Raw genomic sequence first — 22,451 nt, forward strand, 5'->3', positions numbered from 1 at the left:
TCACATCATCGAAAATGTCTACCAGAGTACGATACGATGGTTATGAATTGTAGCAAGATAAAGAGTGGTGACTATTCAATTCAACGTGAAGATAGTGATGTAGTCAGCTAATCACTTACGCTATAATCTTCACCAATCTCTTACCAAAAGATGGCCTAACTTCACACCCACTTAGAACTCTTTCTGGTAAGTCTGGTAAGCTTGTGAAAAGGTTATGCTCCTAACGTTCCTGTCCGAATTGACATGAACTGGGTGCACACTTTTTTCTCTGAAACGATCGATCGTGAATTTTTTACTAATTGAGCGAGAAATCATGTCAAGAAGGCTGAAAGAACACTTAAGAATTAAAGGGTCAAAACAAGTCCATTAGAATCTAGAGTACAAGATATTGGGATTTGAACGAGAAGCCACACCGAGAACAAACGTTTTTTTTTTCACCCTCGATGTATTGTTTTAGCATGATTCAGTTTACATTGAGAAACAAACAAGAGAAGGAAAATGAAGATGCAGAGATAGAAGTCACTGTTTATGATTATTTGGCTAATCATCACAATAAGGTCAACTGGTTTCTTAGCCAAAAGGAAACAGGTCTAAGCTCAAGAATAGTTAAGAACTGTTAATAAGATTTGACAAGGCCAAAGACATTTTGAAATTCACAATACTTTGTGAGAGTTGTTTCAAAGTTCAAAAATTAAATATAGAACCTCTGAATCAACATAATGACGAAGAAGAAAGATACGAAACAGCCTGCGTAAGCATGCAGTGACATGATTGGCTATCTTAAAATGATGCTCTTGAGCAAACCAAAGCTCAATGAGTTGAAAGAAATTCAGAGCAAAGCTCGATCTTCATACAAGGATGAGTATGGTAGAGTCTTGATGCGATGAAAGTTAAGCACTCAAATTAAACCCTCTTTTGACAATTGTAGTATATGTATAAGTAGGGATCGTTCTGGACCGGGGATTAGAAGGGATTGCTAATCTAAACTAAACTGACTTACAAAAAGAAACTTAAAAACACTTAACTAGACTCTATAGACTCAAAACACTTAAAAACACAAACTAAAACAGATTCTAACTAATTAGACACACTAAAGTAAAGGGGGATTGGGTTTTGGATGAAAATAAAGTAAAACAAAACAGAAACTAGAACTAAACAGATTTGCATGAAATTGGTTGTTTTGGATGGATGATGGGCTAGCTAGAAGGTCTTTCTCCACACATGACACACTTGCATACAAATCAATCTCCAATTGCTTTTCAATAAACTATGATACTCAACACCCCAAATTAACCGTGATGCAGAAATTAACTCTTAGATTTTCCTTTACTCATTGAATTGGATGAATGCATGCGACAACCCAAATCATTCTTTAAAAGTCCCCTATATGAATGCATAATAAAGATACAATTAAAGATCATTACGTTCCATGAAAATCATAAGCGTTGACGAGGCAATTGTAACTATGAATGCATGATACGTTTGCCAAGAATTCAATTAACGCAATTGTGACAAGCAACCTTCACTACTCATGAATATAAACTTGTAACGATTAGGTGAAACTTATTTATATCCTAGCATCAAATTCATGCATGAAAACTAAGTATGCATCCTTAATAAACGTACACAAATCCGTTATGAATAAAATAGATAATTGAATTGCAATCACAACATATCAAATCACAATTGGAAGAAATCAATTCATATTGCAAATATATTCATGGTTTCAAATTCTCCTCTAGCCAAAAGAGGTTTAGTTCCTCATACTTGCAATTAAATAGAAACAATTAAAATTAAACATTGAAAACCAAAGTAGAATACACCTAGAATGTTCCAGCAATCCAAATTGAATGACTAGCACAACTCCAAGCAATCCTCCTTCCTTGCAAATATGCGGTACCAAGGTATGAGTGGTGAATGAATGGTCTCTTGTGGTGGTGGATGGATATAGGTGAGTTATGGTGAAGGGTGGAGAGTTGTGTAGATGATGTGGTGTCTTTGGATGATGGCCTCTCTCAAAATTATGGTGAAGGGTGGATGTATTTATAGGCTAGGGAGATGAGTGTATGGAGTTGTAATGAGTGGATGTAATGTGTGTAGTGGGTGAGTGTTGTGGTAATAAGTGGATGTAATGGGTGTAGTGGGTGGATGTTTGGTAATGAGTGGATGTAATGGGTGTAGTGGATGAATGTTTGGTAATGAGTGGATGTAATGGGTGTAGTGGGTTGTGGTAATGAGTGGATGTAATAGGTGTAGTGGGTGAATGTTTGGAGAATGGATGTGTTGGGTGAAATGAGTGTGCTAAAATGGTTATTTATAGGGAGAGGATGATGCACAAACTTCAAATTTCGTCAATTCCTTTTGCTCCAAGCATATGCCATCCATTCCATGCCCAAAAATGCTCCAAAATGCACTTCTTTGCCACATTAACCCTTTGGACCTACAAACACACAAAAATAACTTAAAATACTAAAATAACTACGAACTAACAACATAAATGCCAAGAAACAAGCTAACTAAGTCGGATAAATATGCTCCTATCAAGTCTCAAGCTATTACACTGATATTTACAAGGCTGAACAACTAGTACACAAGAGCACTACTCAGTTGGGCTACAAGCAATAGGCTAATTGTTCCTATACTGAAAAGTACGTGGACAATGAGCTAGGGTTTACTGCCAAGTACTAGACTTAAGTGAAATTCAATAAATTTGTTTATCCAAACAAGTTTGGATCTTCATGATCCAATTCCAACTACAATAATAATAAGAATCGCACTCATTTTGGGAAATTGGTGAGAATAGCGTCTGCTACCGAGGAGTTTCCCAAGAAAAGTATATAAACTAATCAAAGTCAACACTCGAAGAATTTGATGTGAAGCTAATGGTCGATGGTTAGAGAACTTGACTTCATTGTTGGAGTAAGCAAGAAGGTTAACGATAGAACAATCGCCGAGAATTGTTCTAAAGATCCACACGAATTTCTTCAGTGGGAACAAGTCCGAGAACTTTGATTCAATCCCACCAACTACCACTTACTAATCCTCGCAACAACTAGTGTTTTCTCGCTTCTTCAATACGTATTTCCAAAGTTTCGAGTAGTTTCCAAAGAGATATGACTCTGCCCACCATTCCTAGGGAACGCATGTCGTAGAGTACAACACCACTTCATATTTTCTGTTTCTCAACGCTCTTATGTAGATTTGACTCCGCCCGGAATTCCTAGGGAACGCATGTTGCGGAGTATCGATCTGATGTTGAAAGCTGTCCAACAATCCACTTCATCACTACTGAGGCACAATCCTGACATGAATTCTTGTATTTCAATCAGAATGTGACAATTCAAACTGAGAAAGATTTACACAACTGCGCCGAATGTCACCAAATCCAGAAGTTGTAACATCCAAATGATGTCAAAACTGACACACCACTAGAGTAAGATAAGATCCTAAGTATGCTTTGAATAAACCACGCTCTGATACCAATCTGACATGCCCCAATCTGATATTCCCCGAATACCAAGATAGACACGTGCTGGCCGACACCCGAGGGTGACAAAAGCCATTTATTGAGTGCAAAAGCTGAAAACACGGGATAGATAAGACTTATAAATATAAAAGAGTAATGAATATGCATTTAAGGAACGTGTTTAAAGCATACAACTAATTAGAACACTAAAAGAAACAATATAAAATTAAATGAAACAAATGATGAATCTTACACCGAGAGGACTCGAAGATGCTGATGCGGAAGTGCTTTGACGCCAGGATTATATGCCACGATTCTAAGTCCTGAAGGGGGCGCAAAATAAACATGAGTGGACCAAGTTTTATACACACACTAAAACAATTATCAATACACTAACCCCCATGTTTTATAAAAACACATATATAATGATAAACATAGGTTTTCCGAAACCTAGCATGTCGTGCAATGTCTCAAATTATAACTTGTATATATAATAATCACTAGCGAATGTCTGATAACACCCAGGCCTCATGCCGGCTCCCCGTCCTTGTGCTAATAGCCAGAGGAAACACACTCCAAGCCTTATGCCAACACCAAACCGTCGCCTGAGACGGACCAGAATCTATCCCTACGTCCTGTAGCGGAATAAGGACCACTAGGTAAGTACAAAACCATTGAACATATATATATTGAAAAGCAACTTCATAGTATAAAGTCATCCATCATCTATACTATAAAGAGGTCAAAACATGTTCTAAATATCATATCGTCATCCATCAGATATTCTATAAGAACACGGGTTATAGGAAAAATAGTAATAATTCAAACTAGCCTCAATAAGCATGTTATGTCATAAAACATTTCCTAAAACGTAATCATTAAATCTTGCTTTTCATGTATGCATTTCTACTGTATGCATTTCTACTATAAAACATGCATTTTTAGAAGGGGTCCACTCACAATACTTCGCCACCAAAGAGCCACGCAACTAGTGAAGACAGAAACACCGTTATAATTTCCCCTAAGCACGTAAATGGTACATTTAGTCAAACTCTACTCAAACAATTGAATTTGGGAAAACAGACTTCAAAACAGGTCCAGGACGTTGAAATTAACTTATAGGAGGTTCTTGACGGAAACCTGAAAAGTCAACGTTGACCGTTGACCGGTCAAAGTCAAAGTCAACCCGTCAGAGTCAACCCGAGTCAACTCGATTTAGGGTTTGGGTATTGGGTCCGATTTGGGCCCTAAGGTTTGGGTTTAATTTTAGGGTTAATGGGTTAGAAGGGTTTTAGGATTAGGGTTAATAGATGGGCTGGGTTATAGAGGAAAAGGATTTAGGAAATGGGTTAGGAGCTCTCCGGGCTCGGCCTAAACCCACACGGCCCGAGGGCCACCTTTGAAAAGGTTTTAGGTTTTAGATAAGGCCCAAAGGCCTTATTTCAAAAAAAATAATTTAATTAAACTAAAAAGGTTTTAGGTTGGGTCAACGGGCTAAAGGCCCTAAGGGAAATGGCTCGAAGGCCTTTGGGTCTTTAAGGAATTAAAACAAAAATAAAAAGGGAACGGGCTAGGGTATTGGCTGAAACAAAATGGGCTTAAGGCCCGTAGGTTAAAAAAAAAAGGCCTGAAGGGCCTAGTGCGAAACAGAGAAGATGGCCGATTGCAAACGTAGACTTTAAGCTCCGATCTAACTACCAATGTGAATAGGAAGGTGAGATGAGTAAGTATATACATTTAGTTCGCCGTGGAACAGCCGTTGGTGGTCGGAAAACCTCTCGACACACCTACGGGTTCATCGGAGATGGGTGCACTTTCCCCCCAAGTCAATCTTGTTCTAAAACCTTGAAAATAACGAGATAAAACTCAATAATCACATTTATACATCAATCTAGCATTGATAGAGGAAGTCGAGGCTTACCTAATCGAAAAAAGAAGATGAAAACTGGCCAGAGAGTTTTCTGGGTTTCGTCATTCTAGTTGTGATGGGAAGGAGATCAAACTGATGAGGGAGAGACGAGGATGGTGATGCTGTCTACATCTAGCAGATGGTGAGATGGTGTGCGTGGGTGGTTCGTCACAGTGCAATAGAGGAAGAGAGATGAGGGAGTTTCGAGAGAGAGAAGCGAGAGTGCAGAGAAAGAGAGAAGAAAGAAAGAGAGATGTAAGAGAGTTATGGGAGAGGTGAGGGAGAGTGATTGGGACCGAGAGACAAACAAATCAGGGGTGGGCCCCTTGGGCACACCATTTTAGACCTAAAAATCATTTTTAAAAGGGAAAATATCCCAGAAATTAGTGAAAATACAAAGATACCCTTTCTATTCCGTAAATCCCAGGATGGGGTGTTACATTTTTCAAGCCAGTTCAAGTATCTCTCAAGATCCACAACTTTGGCATCAATGTTTGGCATATCCCCTTGAGAAAGTGATGTCTTTTTTGTTTCCAAGTTTGTGTAAAGACAAGTTACACTGTGATGTTTGTCACTTGTCTAAGTTTGCTAGGTTGCCTTTTGATTCCTCGACTTCTAGAGTTAGTCATCCTTTTGAAATCCTTCACTCAGACATTTGGGGTCCAATACTAGGGTCATTTGATGGATATAGGTACTTTGTAACCTTTGTCGATGATTTTACAAGGATAACTTGGTTATATCTTTTGAAATATAATAGTGAACTTCCAAATGTTTTTCAAGATTTTCATAAAATAGTTGGTACTCAATTTGCATCAAAATTCATGTATTAAGATTCAACAATGGCACTGAGTACATATGCCATAACATGTCTCAATACTTGAGTATTCATGGCATCTTGCACCAGACCACATGTGTTGGTACACCCAAACAAAATGGGGTTACTGAGAGAAAAAATAGAGATATTCTTGAGAAGACAAGATCACTCATGTTTCATATGAATGTGCCCAAGAAATTTTGGTCACAAGAAGTTCTTACAGCCACTTATCTTATCAATAGACTGCCTAGCAAAGTACTAGCTTTCAAGTCTCCATATGAAGTGTTGAAAGACAGAAAAATTGATCTCTCACATTTGAAGGTTTTTTGTTCCACTTGTTTTGTTCACAATCAATCTCTCCATTGTGACAAGCTCGATCCCAGAGCAACCAAATGTGTTTTCATGGGTTATTCATCCACTTATAAAGGTTACAAGTGCTATAAACCAACCACAAGAAAACTTATGGTCTCAAAGGATGTGAGATTTGATGAAAACATTCCTTATTTTTCCAAGAAACTGAGTGATGAAGGCCAGGGGGAGTTTTTAAGTGATATGGTTCCTTGTCCAGTGTTCCTTAGTACCAAGAAACTCCCACATCCCACGACTCTTCACCAGTATCTCTAGAGTTGTCATCCCTTCCAGTCATAGATCCTGAACCTCAGGCCCCAATTCAACGAAATACTTCCAGAGTTCAACAGCCCCCACTTCGACTACATGACTATGTCACTTACATATCTAGGTATTATCTCACAGATTTTGTTTCTTATCAGCAGTTTTTAAGAAGCAAATGAACTTGCACCTTGGAAAAGTGCAATGAAGGATGAACTGCAAACACTTCATGACAATAAAACCTGGAGTGTAGTTAAACTTCCAAAGGGAAAGAAAGCAGTGGGCAGCCGTTGGGAGTACAAAACAAAGTTCAACACAGATGAGACCATTGAAAGACACAAGGCTCGTTTGGTGGCTCGGGGTTTCACTCAGACCTATGGCTTGGATTACAAGGAAACCTTTGCACCAGTTGCCAAAATGAACAATGTAAGGGTTTTATTGTCGGTTATTGTGAACCAATCCTGGCCCCTTTATCAAATGGATGTGAAGAATGCCTTCTTACATGGAGAGGTAGAGGAAGAAGTGTACATGAAACTACCACCAAGTCACCTTCAATCTCATGATCCTAACATGGTTTATAGACTGCACAAATCCATTTATGGATTGAAACAATCTCCACGTGCATGGTATGCAAAACTAAGCTAAGTTCTTAAAGCATTTGGTTTTCAACCGAGCAGGGCTGATTCCTCACTTTTTGTCTGTGTTGGTTCATTTGGGAAGTTGGTTGTGTTAATCTATGTTGATGATCTCATAGTGATAGGTGACAATATTGAAGAAATTCATTATTTCAAGCTTGCTCTTTGCAGCAAATTTGCAATTTAGGACCTGGGAACTCTAAAATATTTTCTCGGTATTGAGCTTGCCACATTACAGAAAGGGCTTTTTCTAAATCAAAGGAAATACATCCTTGGTCTCCTGAAGGAATCTAACTTACTGGATTGCAAACCTGCACGCACTCCTTTGGATTATAAGCTCTGTCTTCATAGTTATAGTGCGCTCTTTTGCAATGTCACTAATATCAAAGGTTGGTAGGCAAGCTTATCTATCTCACAATTACGTGTCCTAATATTTCTTACGCTGTGAGTATTGTCAGTCAATTTATGCATGCTCCTACATTAGTTCACATGCATATTGTGAAGAGAAAAAAAATGATAGTAGTGCCATCATGGGTTATACAGATGCTGATTGGGTAGGAAATTCCCTTGATCGCAAGTCAACTACAGGCTTCTGTACATTTGTAGGTGGCAATTTGGTAACAGGGCGAAGCAAAAAGCAAAGTGTTGTACCTTGATCTATCGCAGAGGATAAATATCGTGCCACGGTTTCAACTGCTTATAAACTTATTTGGCTGAAAAGCCTTCTGTCTAATCTAGGGTTTCCCAGCAATGCACCTATGTTTATGTTCTGTGACAACCAAGCCGCCATGCACATTGCTTCCAATCCTGTTTTCCATGAGATAACGAAGCATATCGAAGTAGATTGTCACTATGTTCGATCTTAGGTTCAATCCAAAACCATAAACACTTATTACACTCGCAGTAATGATTAACTGGCTGACATATTTACCGAGTCTCTTCCTACAGTTCAGTTTTTGTGCATTCTTTCCAAGCTTGGCTTAAGGAACCCTCTTGATCCAGCTTGAGGGGCAATGTTGGAACATTGACAGATTGGAGGATATCGAGAGTCCCATTGACACAAGTCTAATCGGTTTGTCAATTAGGGTTTACAGTTTTTACTCAATGTGTAGAACAGCTAGGGTTTAGTCTTTTATCCATTGTGTTTACTTGTGTTGTAATTAACCTTAAATTAAGGAGTCTTGATATTATAAATAGATTAGGAGTGATTTAAGGAAGGTTGAGTGTTGTCCTCCTTAATCTCTCATCCTATATATGTGGTCTATTGTATCTGGTTCAATCAAGAAATATACATCCAAAATTTAACATTGACAGTTCTACTGCAATTATCACTAGACGTGGTAGATGGGTGATTTATGTCAGTTTCTTTCAGCTCTTCCTTCCCTTTCTTACGCTTCTTTGAGGCATCTGTCCCTACAACACTACCGGAAGGTGTGTTGGAACCATATGACGAACGGTAGAACTGCTTTCTTTTTTCTTTGATAAGAAGTTCTGAAAATAGATGAGAAGTATAGAGTAAACCAATCAATGTTGAAGCAAACCTGTTTTCTTGTTTTTGCATTGTTTGAATCCTGAACTTCTTCAGTTGATGCAACATCCATGTCATCATCGCTATTAGGCATCATTGGTGATTTCAAAGCTGAATGGTGAGCTTCCACAGCCTCTGAGTGTTTTGGGTCCGATTGTTGATCCTACAAAGGAATTCGAAGAGAATTCTTTCCTCTCTCAATTTTGGTCGGTGGAGCTTGACCAGAATCCATTAATGGAACAGGTACTCTAGTCATGGACACGGGAGGATGTAGGCCATGAGCAGCCCACGATGCAGTTGCAGCAGTAACAGTGGCAGTAGCAATTGATGCCATACTTTGATGGTCTTTCCTATCTTTTGCATTTGCATAAGGCTAAAATGTGACCGCAGCAGAACTAGCCGTAGCATGAACTGTAAGATTTTTTAGCAGAGAAGATACAATAAGACTTGAAAATATAGAGGAACTATAGAGAAATGATTCGTAGTCCTCTAGATTATCGTGGAATGCACAATTCTGATGACATGCTTTTTCACCTTAAAAAAACTTCTTACGGAAAACACTATTAGTGTTCCCTGACTCTAAAGCTTCACTTGTGCCATTATCTTCATCTATCCTTTTGGCATACATTGTATGCATATGCGGATTTTCTTTTCGTTTCGTAGTGACATGAGATTCATTTGTTGCATGCTGAGTTATTAACCCTTTCACCGAAGGCACAAACTCCCTATACGTACCAGGATTTCCGAGCACTACCCGTGAAGGTATGGCATTATTGTTTGCTGAAGAAACAGAGGAACTGTGATCTTCTTATTAGTAATGTTACTAACGTAAATAATAAAAACAATAACCTCATGAAGTGGTTTGATCTCCAAGTCCACTATTCGTTTACAGTGTGAAGAAGATGCTGATGATAAACTTCTTTCATCCTTTGTTCCCGCATATGATGTGGCCCATGTGGAAGGAGCTGAACTAGACTTCCAAAGATAAGGATTGCTTGGTTTTCTTCTGGGGCGTGGAGGTGGAATATCTATTCCAATTGATTGTCCTATCGAAACACCACTAATGTGTGCCTCTTTCTCTAACTGGTAGTGAAACCTTTTCTTGTCAGTATTCATGTTTACAGGGGTGATGCCAGACATAATACAAGTGAAATATCCCAAATACTCTGATGCAACTCGAAGATCTTAAGCCTCGGTAATTCAGCCTATTTGTCTGAAATTGTACTTGAAAGAAAAAGAATAATGATCTCATCGTATAGTCTAGGATTGTTGATATGAGGATTGCGGTTGGAAACTGGTAGCAGTTTCCAACATTAAATGAATCAACAACAACAACAACAAAGCCTTTTCCCACTAAGTGGGGTCGGCTATATGAATCCTAGAACGTCATTGCGCTCGGTTTTGTGTCATGTCCTCCGTTAGATCCAAGTACTCAAGTCTTTTCTTAGGGTCTCTTCCAAAGTTTTCCTAGGTCTTCCTCTACCCCTTCGGCCCTGAACCTCTGTCCCGTAGTCACATTTTCGAACCGGAGTGTCAGTAGGCCTTCTTTGCACATGTCCAAACCACCGGAACCGATTTTCTCTCATATTTCCTTCAATTTTGGCTACTCCTACTTTACCTCGGATATCCTCATTCCCAATCTTATCCTTTCTCGTGTGCCCATACATCCCACGAAGCATCCTCATATCCGCTACACCCATTTTATGTACGTGTTGATGCTTCACCGCCCAACATTCTGTGCCATACAACATCGCTGGCCTTATTGCCGTCCTATAAAATTTTCCCTTGAGCTTCAGTGGCCTACGACGGTCACACAACACGCCGGATGCACTCTTACACTTCATCCATCCAGCTTGTATTCTATGGTTGAGATCTCCATCTAATTCTCCGTTCTCTTGCAAGATAGATCCTAGGTAGCGAAAACGGTCACTTTTTGTGATCTTCGCTAGATTGCTCCGGTCATTAGTGTGGATAAGTATATAAATGGATAGAGATAGGAAAGCAAACACAAGATGTACGTGGTTCACCCAGATTGGCTACGTCCACGGAATAGAGGAGTTCTCATTAATTGTGAAGGGTTTACACAAGTACATAAGTTCAAGCTCTCCTTTAGTGAGTACAAGTGAATGATTTAGTACAAATGACATTAGGAAATATTATGGGAGAATGATCTCGTAACCACGAAACTTCTAAGTACCAGAGTGTGGTATCGTCTTGACTTGCCTTATCTGTCTCATAGGTAGATGTGGCATCTTTTCTGGAAGTACTCTTCCTTCATCCAGGGGTGGTATCTGTAACTGGTGAAGATGCACAAGGTAATGTATCAATTTCACTTGAAGCTTACTTGTAGTTTCAGGCTTGGTCAAGCGCGATACAAACCATGTAGTAGGAGTCCCCCAAGTCACCGAGCTAGAGGATCTGCTGAAAGAGGTGACAGACAATGTAAGCAATCAGAGCTCCGGCTGATTGTTCACATTCTCCCTATCTTGCAGGCAGCATGAAGGATAAAGAGAAGAAAAATGAGAAGAGATGATATGAGATACTTTTGCTTTTGAAGAAGTAACTTTCCACATGCTTATTCTTGAACTGGGCTGGAGGGTTTTCTAGTTTCCTCCAGAGTATAAGGCCGACTAAAGAATTTGAGGGTCAAAACAAGTCCATCAAATCTAGAGTACGTTCGACCCTGCTGATATGGGATACTTTTGCTTTTGACAGAGTAGTGGATGTATCGGCACGTGTGCTGTTACGCTTGTCTCCACATGCTTCCTTGTATCCATCTCACTTGCCCTATCTGTTCCTCAGGCAGATGCGGTATCTTCCCTGGAAACATAAGATGTTGAAGATGAGTACTCGAGAGCAATGCCAGGTAAGTAATCAGGTAAGGGGTTCCAGGCAGTCAGTTCCTGGCTGGAAGCTTGATTCCAAGTGCTAACTGATAGCTCTCTTTCTCCTTGTCTTGCAGGTAAGAACAAGGCCAAAGGAAAAGACAGGGAAAAAGCATGATATGGGATACTCTTGCTTTTAACCCTGATAATATGAGATATTCTTACTCTAGTATAGCTTGTTTACAGAGGTATTATAGGGGGGAAAGAAAGCTGAATATTTCAAAAGGCTTCGTTGGGAGTGCCCTCTCAGATAAGAGGAAGGGTTGAGCATTTTTGCAGGTCTGCCTGTCCGTTGGGGATGGAGGTCGACATATATAGGAGTCTCCCTAACATCAAGTAATAATGCTATTCCTTTACCCTGCTTGGTCATAGAACGGTAGTGGGAGCTGCCAGCTTCACATGTTTTAACTCTGTCAAAGCATTTTGAAAAAGTGGTCTGTAGTATCTGGAAAGCTGATGTTGCGTGTGAAGATTATAGACAAGCTTTATCCAAGGAGATCCAGCTCTTGAAGTTGGGAAAGTGGTGCCTCTTCGGTTTTCGAACAAGCAATCCTGTCGGGGATCTGGCTCTTGTAAACTCCCATTTGGTTGATAGTGGATTCTTGGGTGAGCTCCTACTGCTCCGAGGACGTACTCCAGTTACATTGACTGTTGAGGAACCTCGTTAAAATCTTGGTGTCTTTAATATTTTGTTCTTGCATTTTCATTTGATAATTTTCTTGTGGGTTAGCTTGAGTTGGTTCCAACGGGTTTGGTGCTATCCTAGCACAACAATTGGTATCAGAGCACTGGTTGCTCTTGGGTACTGTCTAGTTGCCAAAGATGTCAGACGGGCAAGATGAGAATCCTTTTGGAAGCAGCTCCGGGTTTGCAAGAACTACGGTGCAAAATGCAAAGTTTGAAGTGGAAAAGTTTTATGGCACAAACAACTTCGGGATGTGGCAATGTGAGGTCAAAGATGTGTTGGCTCAACAAGATCTACTTGCCGCTTTGGGAGAGAAGCCGGAAGCTATGTCGAAGCCGGAATGGGAAAAATTAAATTTGTTGGCTTGCTCTTCAATTCGGTTGTGCCTTGCAAAAACTCAGAAGTATTTTGTGATGCGGGAGATATTAGCAAGTGTGTTGTGGAAAAAATTGGAAGACAAGTATATGACGAAGAGTGCAGAGAACCGGCTACACTTGAAGAAAAAGCTCTACCGCTTCCAATACAAAGAAGATACAAAACTGATTAGACACCTTGATGCTTTTAATAAGTTGATTGTCGACTTGTTAAATTTAGATGAGGATATTAAGGATGAAGACAAGGCCTTAATATTGTTGAATTCCTTGCCGGACTCTTATGAGCATTTTGTTACCACTATTATGCATGGTAAAGAAACTGTGAAATTTGAAGATGTGTCAAATGCCTTGATGAATTATGAAATGAGGCATAGAGACAAAAATGATGATAGTACATCTGAAGCTTTATTTGTTAGAGGTAGATCATCGGAGAGAAGATCATCTTCTAGTAGGAAAAAATCACAGTCTCGACCTAGAGGAAACTCTAAAGGTAGAAAACCTTTGGAAGGGGATGAATGTGCCTTTTGTCGTAATAAGGGCCATTGGAAGAAAGATTGTCCTAAGTTGAAGACCAAAGGAAAAGAAAGTTCTGAAGCCAATGTTGCTGAGGTTGAAACAGATTTTTCTGATTTTGCTTTAACCACTTCCTCATCATTTGATTGTGCTACTAAGTGGGTGTTGGATACGGGTTGTACTCATCATATGACTCCTCACAAAGATTGGTTTTCAAGCTTGAAAGAGTTTGATGGTGGCGTTGTGTTCATGGGAGATGACAATCCTTGCACAACAAAAGGGATTGGTACAGTTCGTTTGAAGTTGCATGATGGCATGGTTAAAGAGTTGACAGGTGTTCGGTATGTACCGAATTTGAAGAAAAATCTTATTTCTTTGGGTACTTTGGAATCTAAGGGCTTCAGGTATCATTCAGATGGACAGACATTGAAAGTTACTTATGGTGCACTTGTTGTGATGAAAGCTCTTCGATGTGGCCATTTGTATTTATTGCAAGGAAGCACTGTGACAGGTGAAGCATCTGTAGTCTCAGAAAATATGGGCATATCTGATTCTGATACTACTAGACTGTGGCATATGAGATTAGGCCATGCAGGTGAGAAAGCTCTACAAGGGCTTGTGAAACAAGGTCTTCTAAAAGGTGCCACGACCTGTAAGCTTGATTTCTGCGAGCATTGTGTCTTGGGAAAGCAAACTAGAGTGAAGTTTGGTACTGCTGTACATCAGACGAAGGGCATTCTTGATTATGTGCATTCAGATGTTTGGGGTCCTACAAAGACTCCCTCTTTGAGTGGTAGACATTGGTTCGTGACCTTTGTTGATGATTATTCAAGAAGGTCTTGGGTCTACACTATGAAGCACAAGAGTGAGGTGTTGAGCATTTTCTTGGGTTGGAAGAAAATGGTTGAGAACCAGACTGGGAGAAAGATTAAGATTTTGAGATCGGATAATGGTGGTGAATACACATCCGACCCTTTCTTTAAAGTTTGCAAAGAAGAAGGGATTGTGAGACATTTCAGTGTTCGGGGAACTCCACAACAAAATGGAGTTGCAGAAAGATTGAATCAAACCTTGCTTGAGAAGGTTAGATGTATGTTGTCTCAGTCGGGTTTAAGCAAGTCATTTTGGGCAGAAGCAGTTAATTATGCATGTCACATCATCAACCGGTTACCCTCAGCTGTTGTTCAGGGTAAGACACCAATGGAGGTATGGACTGGAAAACCTTCTTCTGATTATGATTATATCCGTATTTTTGGTTCACCTGCTTATTTTCATGTGACTGAAAATAAACTTGATCCTAGAGCCAAAAAGGCTATCTTTCTTGGTTTTAGTAGTGGTGTAAAAGGTTACCGGTTGTGGTGCCTAGAGATGAAAAAACTTGTAATCAGTAGAGATGTGACATTTGATGAAGAAAGTATGTACAAAGTCTCTGAGAAGAATGTGAAAGATGTCCAACAGGTGGAGCTTGAGAAAGTTACCTCTGGTATTTCAAATCCTATTTCCGATGATGTCGAAGCAACTACAAGTGAAGAAGTTGGAGACCATGAGGATGTTGAAGAAGTTGAACTTGAAGATTCTATTCAAGTTAAAGAGCAAGTTTCACCTCAAGGGTCTATTACCAAGAACAGAGGAAAGAGACAAATTACCAAGCCAGCTCGGTATAGTGACTATGTTTCTTTTGCTCTTCCTATTATCACTGATGAGATTCCATCCAATTTCGAGGAAGCCATTGAGAGTGAGGAGAAGGAGAGGTGGTGCAATGCCATGGGTGATGAGATGAATTCTCTCTTGAAGAACAAGACTTGGGAGTTAGCTAAATTGCCTAAGGGCAAGAAAGCTATCGGTTGCAAATGGGTGTATGCCAAGAAGGAAGATGCTGATGAGAAAAGCAATGTGAGATTCAAAGCAAGATTAGTTGCTAAAGGGTATGCACAAAAGGAGGGCATTGACTACAATGAAATCTTTTCTCCGGTTGTGAAGCATTCCTCAATTCGCATTATGTTAGCTCTTGTTGCACAGTATGATCTTGAGCTTGTGCAACTTGATGTGAAGACGACTTTCCTACATGGTGATTTGAATGAAGAGATCTATATGTGTCAACCGGATGGGTATATAGTGAAAGGGAAGGAAAATTTGTTTTGCAAATTGAAGAAATCACTTTATGGCTTGAAGCAACCTCCAAGGCAATGGTATTTGAGGTTTGATAAATTTATGAGAGGCCAAAATTATTCTAAAAGTCAATATGATCATTGTGTGTACTTCAAGAAGTTGCAAGATGGGTCTTTCATTTATTTATTGATATATGTTGATGATATGTTGATTGCCTCAAAGAATGTTGAAGAGATTGAGAAATTGAAGAAACAAATGAAGAACGAGTTCGAGATGAAGGATCTTGGTGAAGCGAAGAAGATCCTTGGCATGGAGATCACTAGAGATAGAGCAAAGGGTTTCGTCAGTTTGAATCAAAGACAATACCTTGAGAAGTTGATTCGGAAGTTTGGAGTTCATGATTCAACCAAACCGATTATGCAGGTGATCTGGATGGAAGGAAGTCTACTACAGGCTATGTGTTTACTATGGCTAAAGGACCAGTTTGTTGGAGGTCCATTTTGCAATCGTCTGTTGCCTTGTCTACTACAGAGGCTGAATATATGGCAGTTGCTGAAGCTATAAAGGAGGCCATTTGGATACATGGGCTGATTAGAGATTTGGGGGTTGATCAGAAGCAGGTGGAGGTACATTGTGATAGTCAGAGTGTCATTTATTTGGCTAAGTATCAGGTTCATCATGCGAGGACCAAGCACATAGATGTGCGTTATCACTTTGTTCGTGAAATTGTTGGTGAAGGGGAAATCATTCTCCAGAAGATTCCAACTAAAGACAACCCCGCTGATATGTTGACTAAGGTTGTTGGTGTTGCCAAGTTTGTTCATTGCTTGAACTTGGCTCACATTTTGCATATATAAAGAAGGCGTTGAGCAGTAGGAGTTTTGGAGCATTTGGTTCGGCATGAATTGTTCTCTTGCTAGTGTTTGGGAGTGATTTTTTGGGTCAATTGTGTTGGTTGGCTTATTATGGCGTTTTCGGAACTTGGCCAAGGTGGAGATTGTTGAATTGTGGCCAAGTGGCCATCACCTTTCCTAATAAACAAACCAAAAGAAAAAAAAAGAGGAAAGGACAACATGATTATGTTTCCTTGTTTTGTGGCCTGTTTTGTGGCTTTTTTAAAGCCATAATTATTTGATTTTTGGGTAGAAGAAAGGAGGAGAAATATAGAGGGCTCATTTTTCTGAAGAGAGAAGTTAGAGCTACCGAGAGCAAGGAGAGTTGTAGAGAGCCCAAAAGAAAGAAGAAGTTGCTGCTTCATTTGGTTAGTAATCATCCACCAAAGTAGTTGTTGTTGTAATAGCTTTGAGCTAAATATATGGAGAAGAAATTATTCATTATATTTCTTCCTCTATTTGTTTCTTTGGTGTGTGAGAGCTATTGGGTGTATTGGGTTATTTGAGTTGTGAGATTACCAACACTTTGTAAACTCCCATTTGGTTGATAGTGGATTCTTGTGTGAGCTCCTACTGCTCCGAGGACGTACTCCAGTTACACTGACTGTTGAGGAACCTCGTTAAAATCTTGGTGTCTTTAATATTTTGTTCTTGCATTTTCATTTGATAATTTTCTTGTGGGTTAGCTTGAGTTGGTTCCAACGGGTTTGGTGCTATCCTAGCACAACATTGAGTTTCATAGTAAAGACATAACATAAAAAACAGTAAAAGAAAACCTGTAAGTGCAAATTAAAGAATCAATCTTGTCGAAAACCAAGCAATAGGGAGGGCAAACACACATCTCAAATGATCATCATGTGATGAGAAGGCACTTACCTTTGAAAAGAATTTCTGAGCATGGCTTCTGATTTGCACAACAGTCTTTGTTCCAATATGTTCTGCAAATCAAAAACAGAAGAAAAAAGGGGGTGAAAATAGGATGATGTTACTAAATAAAGAAAAGAAATACATGAAAAGTAGCAGTTGAAGTCGTTTCTAACAAGAGCTATCAAGCAGATTTAGCTCAATCTCAACAAGAATTTTACACATTGAATGCAAACAAATCAAGTTCCAGCTCTCTCAGTAGCTGTAAGTAATGAAACAAACAAATCAGATAAGATAAAAATAAAGCAAATGTATCGTAACCTTCAATGCGCTGCCATGCTCGGCCATAAAGCTTCAGGGCCTCAAGAAACTTATTATGCTCCCCTTCTGTCCATCGCTCTCGTTGCTTGGTAGTAGTATAGGGCTTTCATGCCTACAACCATTAACACGAAAACAGTAATTCAGCCGCTCAGCACTCACTAGACACAATTTTAAACAAAAGAGAGTCACCCTGCTGCGTTACCTTGATGAGGAAGTCTTCTCCAGATGAGTGTGTGTCCATTACTAGTCAATACAACTGCAAAAGAAAGCCGCAAAATCGGTCTCTAATGTTCTAGCAGCACACTTCAACAGTTAAATTATCATTTGGGTAGCAATTAGGCAGTTCAATTTCAGTTGGCACTGACACTGAAGCTACTAGATAGATACTAAAATAAACCTAGTAAGAAGTTAAAACTATTTGGAAATAGTTGTTGACGTAAATAGTGACATATCAATTAAATATCAACGACATAGCAATTAAATATCAACGACACACTGAAAATCATGTCAGCAATTTCGGTTTGAAAATTTACCATTTCGACGAATTTCCCTTAATTAATCAAAATTTCAGAATTTCCTTATCCAGAATCCTCACCAAATCGAAACGGAACACTCCAAAACGTCTTACTAGGAAAAAAGAGAGGCGAATTTGATCAGTAAACATCAGCAATTTCTGTACTGACTAAAGCTTTGTCCTGCAATCTTTACCATCTGTTTTGTCGCTGAGAAAATTGAAAGCAAGAAAGAGATGAACTTTTTTTAATTTTATGCATTTAACAGTCCATATTTTCAACTTGAATTTTCCGATCAGTACTAAACGGAGAGTGAAGAAAGTACCTTGTGAGCGAACCATGGCGGATTGAGGGATTTTTCGACAAAAGGACAATGACGGGGACTACTCCAATTACTCACCAGAAACTTGCCAGAGAAGGCATAGTTTCCGGCGACGGTGGTTCGATCGGAATGGTGAGAAAATGGAAGATGATAACACAGCCTCCACAGGGATGGTATATACAGGCAGAGAGTTTGGCCGGTGGAATCATCAATGCCCGCCATTTGGTTCGGTCACACCAATCTGCCGACCGATTTCGAGTAATTTTATTGATAAAAAATTAAATATTTTATTTTATTTTCTACAATCTGAAAAATCAAAAATTAAAAAAAATAAAATGTTGGTTTTTAGTCTTGCTAAAACTAATTTTATTGATCGTTACCTATCCGTTAAAATATTTTTGGTATGAACATGTCAAAAAGTTTTTTAAAAAATCGGTTCGTTTGAAATTGTTTTTAAAACGGTATAAAAAAGATGAAATATGTTACGATTACGTTAAAAAGCGCAAATTTTTTTAAGCGTTTCTAACTCTAACAGTATTTTTTTATTTAAGCTTATAAAGATTTTGCTTTAGGGAGAAAATGGAAGAGCACTAAATTAGCTCCTACACTTATTAATAAGAATAAAGTTTTCTGCTCCAACTAAAAATAAAATAATTATAAAAAAAAGTTATTAATTACTTCGCCCTCAAATTGTAATTTAGTATCATTTTATACCATGAAATTGATTTAACTTCTGTTTGACGAAATGGATGAAAAACAGGACAAATTGAGACTAAATGAGATGGAAATGACAGTCTTTTGGGACATAGTGAGACAAAACCGACTAAATAACAATTTCATGAGGCAAATCAATTAATAAGATTTATAAAAATAAAGATAAAAAATCTCTTAGTTTCAAAGTTTTCCCACATTAAACCATCAATCAATCAAATATATTGAACATTGCTTCATATTCTACCTCGCATGGTGGCCTTTTTCTTTGGGATGCCCTTTGACCCTGAATTTCTTTTAATATTCTTGCAGAAGATGTAAATGTCTTTATTACGATTTAATAATGTTTACGCTTTAACAAAAAAAAAACCAACAAAAAAAAAAAAAAACAAAACAAAGGGATCTTTAATGAAAAGGGCTTGGGCCAACAAATACTTGACCAAAAACCATCCCAAATGTTATTTAACTAAAATGACTCAAAGTTTAATAAAAACCCATCCAAAACTATTGTCCATGGGTCAAACTTACAAGCCCAATCTGCTACAAATCTACATTTCTGTAAATACTCCTAAATGATTCGATATTGTCCTACCTCTTCACCAACCTCAACCTAGCACAAAACCGCCATAATAACTCTTTGTCTTCCTATCAAATCGAATTCCCCTATTTCAAAAACAACCAAATCAAAGTTCAAATCAAAATTGAAAAATGAAGCATTCATCGGAACAAAGCCGCTGAAACCAATGCAAAGAAGTTTAATGGCAGAAATTGGCGAAAATATGCTTGGAAAAAAAAAAGAACCAAAACATAAAATTGTTTCTGAGAACCCAAAACATAACACTGTTTCTGGAAAAAAAAAATCAGATACAATATTTGTTTTGTTTGTGCACAAACAAACACTGTATTTGGAAAGAAAATAACCAAGATCCAGAAACGGTGACTTAGATTCCAAAAACAGTCTATGTTTAACCTTTGACTGTTTCTTTTCTTTCATGCATCAATTGATTATATTTAAGAAACATGGTGCTTATTTTGCTTTAAATCCAAATACAGTGAATTTCACTATTTCTTTTCTAGCTTACATTTAAGAAACAATGTGTCTATTTCATTTGGATTCAGAAATAGTAACTTAGATTCCAAAAACAGTAACTTAGATTTCAAAAAAAGTAATTTAGATTCCAAAAACAATGTTACTTAAAATCCAGAAACAGTTTATTTTTACAGTCCAGAAACAGTGACCCGTTATTATTATTGAATAGTATACAAATCTTAAATTTATTTTCTGGAGAAACAAACGATGAACTCCATTGACGAAGAAAATTGAAAAACAGTACCTCGAATACACTATGAATAATAACGACGATCACATTTCAACGAAATAATACAAAATATAAATTAAATAGCAAGATGATCTATATTTTTGTTTCAAAGAAAAAGAAGAAGGTCTGCAAAACAACGATGAACTCCATTAGCGACGAAAATCTGGAACTCAACCTAAAAAAGTTAGGGGTAAAATCAACAAATCATAATTTATTACAGTTTGGCCATTTTTAGTTCGACTACTTTAATATGGGCCTTGTATTAATCATTAAACGAAACTTATAACATGATTTTTTATTAAAACTAACACTTTTCAAACCATTTTCATTAATTTTATTAAAAAAAATACATTGAATGGTCTATTAGTTGAGAGTGATAAATGAGAGAGGACAAAGAAATTAATAAACAAGGATAACAGCCTCAAAAAATTGGTAAATGAATATACACAAATCTTTGAATATAACCTCATCCAATAGCAGTAAGCAAAAATACACTCTCGGAAAAATGCGCCTAAAGTGATGCGTTGTAGGCCCTAATCTGAAGTGGTAATTGAAGTGGGAAGGGGAAAGGAGAAAGTGGAAAACGGTTGGTGTCCCGGTTCTTTCACTACTGTTTACAGACGATGATTTTAATCTTTGTTTAATGAACGGCCTATACAATATTTGAAAAACAAAATTGGTCCCACGTTTTTTTGGTAAATCTATTACGTTCACGACATAAAGTTAATTACAGACTGTCATGTGGCATGTCTCTTCCTCATGTATTGAAGAGCGACACTTTTATTGTATCGTCTCACATTTTTGATACTGTATTAGTTTCAAAATAATTTTACACGATATATTATCGTCACAACAACAATGTATATGAGTAATGAAATCCTCCTCCATGCATTGAAAAAGATAAACCATAGCATGCAAGGAATTTATCAAAGAGGAAAGCTTCCGTGGAACTTTAATTGGGATGAACTATCAATCAAATTCGTCCAACAAATTAGGAATCCTTTAAATCATTCTTTTAATTTGTTAACAAGCTAATTAACACATGTGTAAAGTGCAACCATAATCACATGAACACATCTTTAATTACATGTGATTGTTACAAAGGATGAAACAAGAAGAAGTCTTTCCTCAAGCTTAAATCAAGATTTTAGACCGACCTACTTTGCCGTCCTCGTTTTGACACTCTAATGTTATTAACTTGTTATTTTCTTGGTTTTTGCTATTGGTCTTGTTCTTGGTTCATCTTTTTCCCCTAATATAGATAATTCACAAGAAAAATTATTTATGCACACTCATGGTTATTTTTTTGTAATTTATATTTCTTGTTGTGGCCTATTTATTGAAGGGAAAGAAAAAGAGAGAAAGGGGGACCGGCGGCAACAAAGAGAAAAAGAGAGAATAGGGCTCAGGGAAATTGTAGATATGTTTTCCTTGTGCCAATGCTTTTAGTTATAATAAACCATAAGGGAAGAGATACTTGTTTTCCAAATAATGCAAAACCTAACATGATAGAATCACCAAATTTATAGGAATCATAAACCAAATCTACTAAGAATTTGCACAATGACATATTAATTACAACAATTCTTTGGTTTATTTAATTAAAAGATCAACATGAATAAAAGTGTACGTGAAAAAAAAAAACGACGTGCAAAAATCACTTCTCAACCCAAAACCCTAAAATCTTGGATTTCAAGAATGGAGTTGTTTCCTTGCCCCTGACGTAATTGCCAAAATGAAATACTCAAGTACTCCATTTTTTGGTATTCGTTCTCCCAAAAAAAAAAAAAAAAAGACACACACACACACATTTGTATTGATGAGTATTTGGAAGCTTGGATTATGTTTGTATTTGTCACGTTTTAAGGGTGTGACTAAATTATTTTAGAATGCATCCATGCATTTTTCTTTTGTGGATAATAGCTGTTCATCCATATTTAGCATTCCTAATTAGCAATGTGCAAAATGAGCTTAATTGAGAG

The 22,451-nt window shown here is 37.9% G+C and overlaps 1 long non-coding RNA gene and 1 pseudogene across 4 annotated transcripts; both read right to left on the bottom strand.

Moving 5' to 3' along the window:
- Positions 1-1,680: 1,680 nt before the first annotated feature.
- LOC103430582 (uncharacterized) lies at positions 1,681-18,670 on the bottom strand. Of its 4 annotated transcripts, none has more exons than XR_011582567.1 (8): positions 18,443-18,670; positions 18,139-18,327; positions 17,808-17,861; positions 17,606-17,717; positions 17,297-17,358; positions 16,940-17,133; positions 3,720-4,101; positions 1,681-2,440 (listed from the first exon to the last, which is right to left on the bottom strand). It is a non-coding gene; the product is annotated as an uncharacterized lncRNA (long non-coding RNA). The 4 variants fall into 4 exon arrangements; XR_011582570.1 differs by having other exon boundaries at positions 16,940-17,138; XR_011582572.1 differs by lacking the exon at positions 16,940-17,133 and having other exon boundaries at positions 18,201-18,327; positions 18,443-18,667.
- LOC103426343 (protein LATE ELONGATED HYPOCOTYL-like) lies at positions 8,488-13,021 on the bottom strand (annotated as a pseudogene).
- Positions 18,671-22,451: the final 3,781 nt, after the last annotated feature.

This window comes from Malus domestica, chromosome 01 (genome assembly GCF_042453785.1).
Source record: "Malus domestica chromosome 01, GDT2T_hap1".
NCBI classification, from domain to species: Eukaryota; Viridiplantae; Streptophyta; class Magnoliopsida; order Rosales; family Rosaceae; genus Malus; species Malus domestica.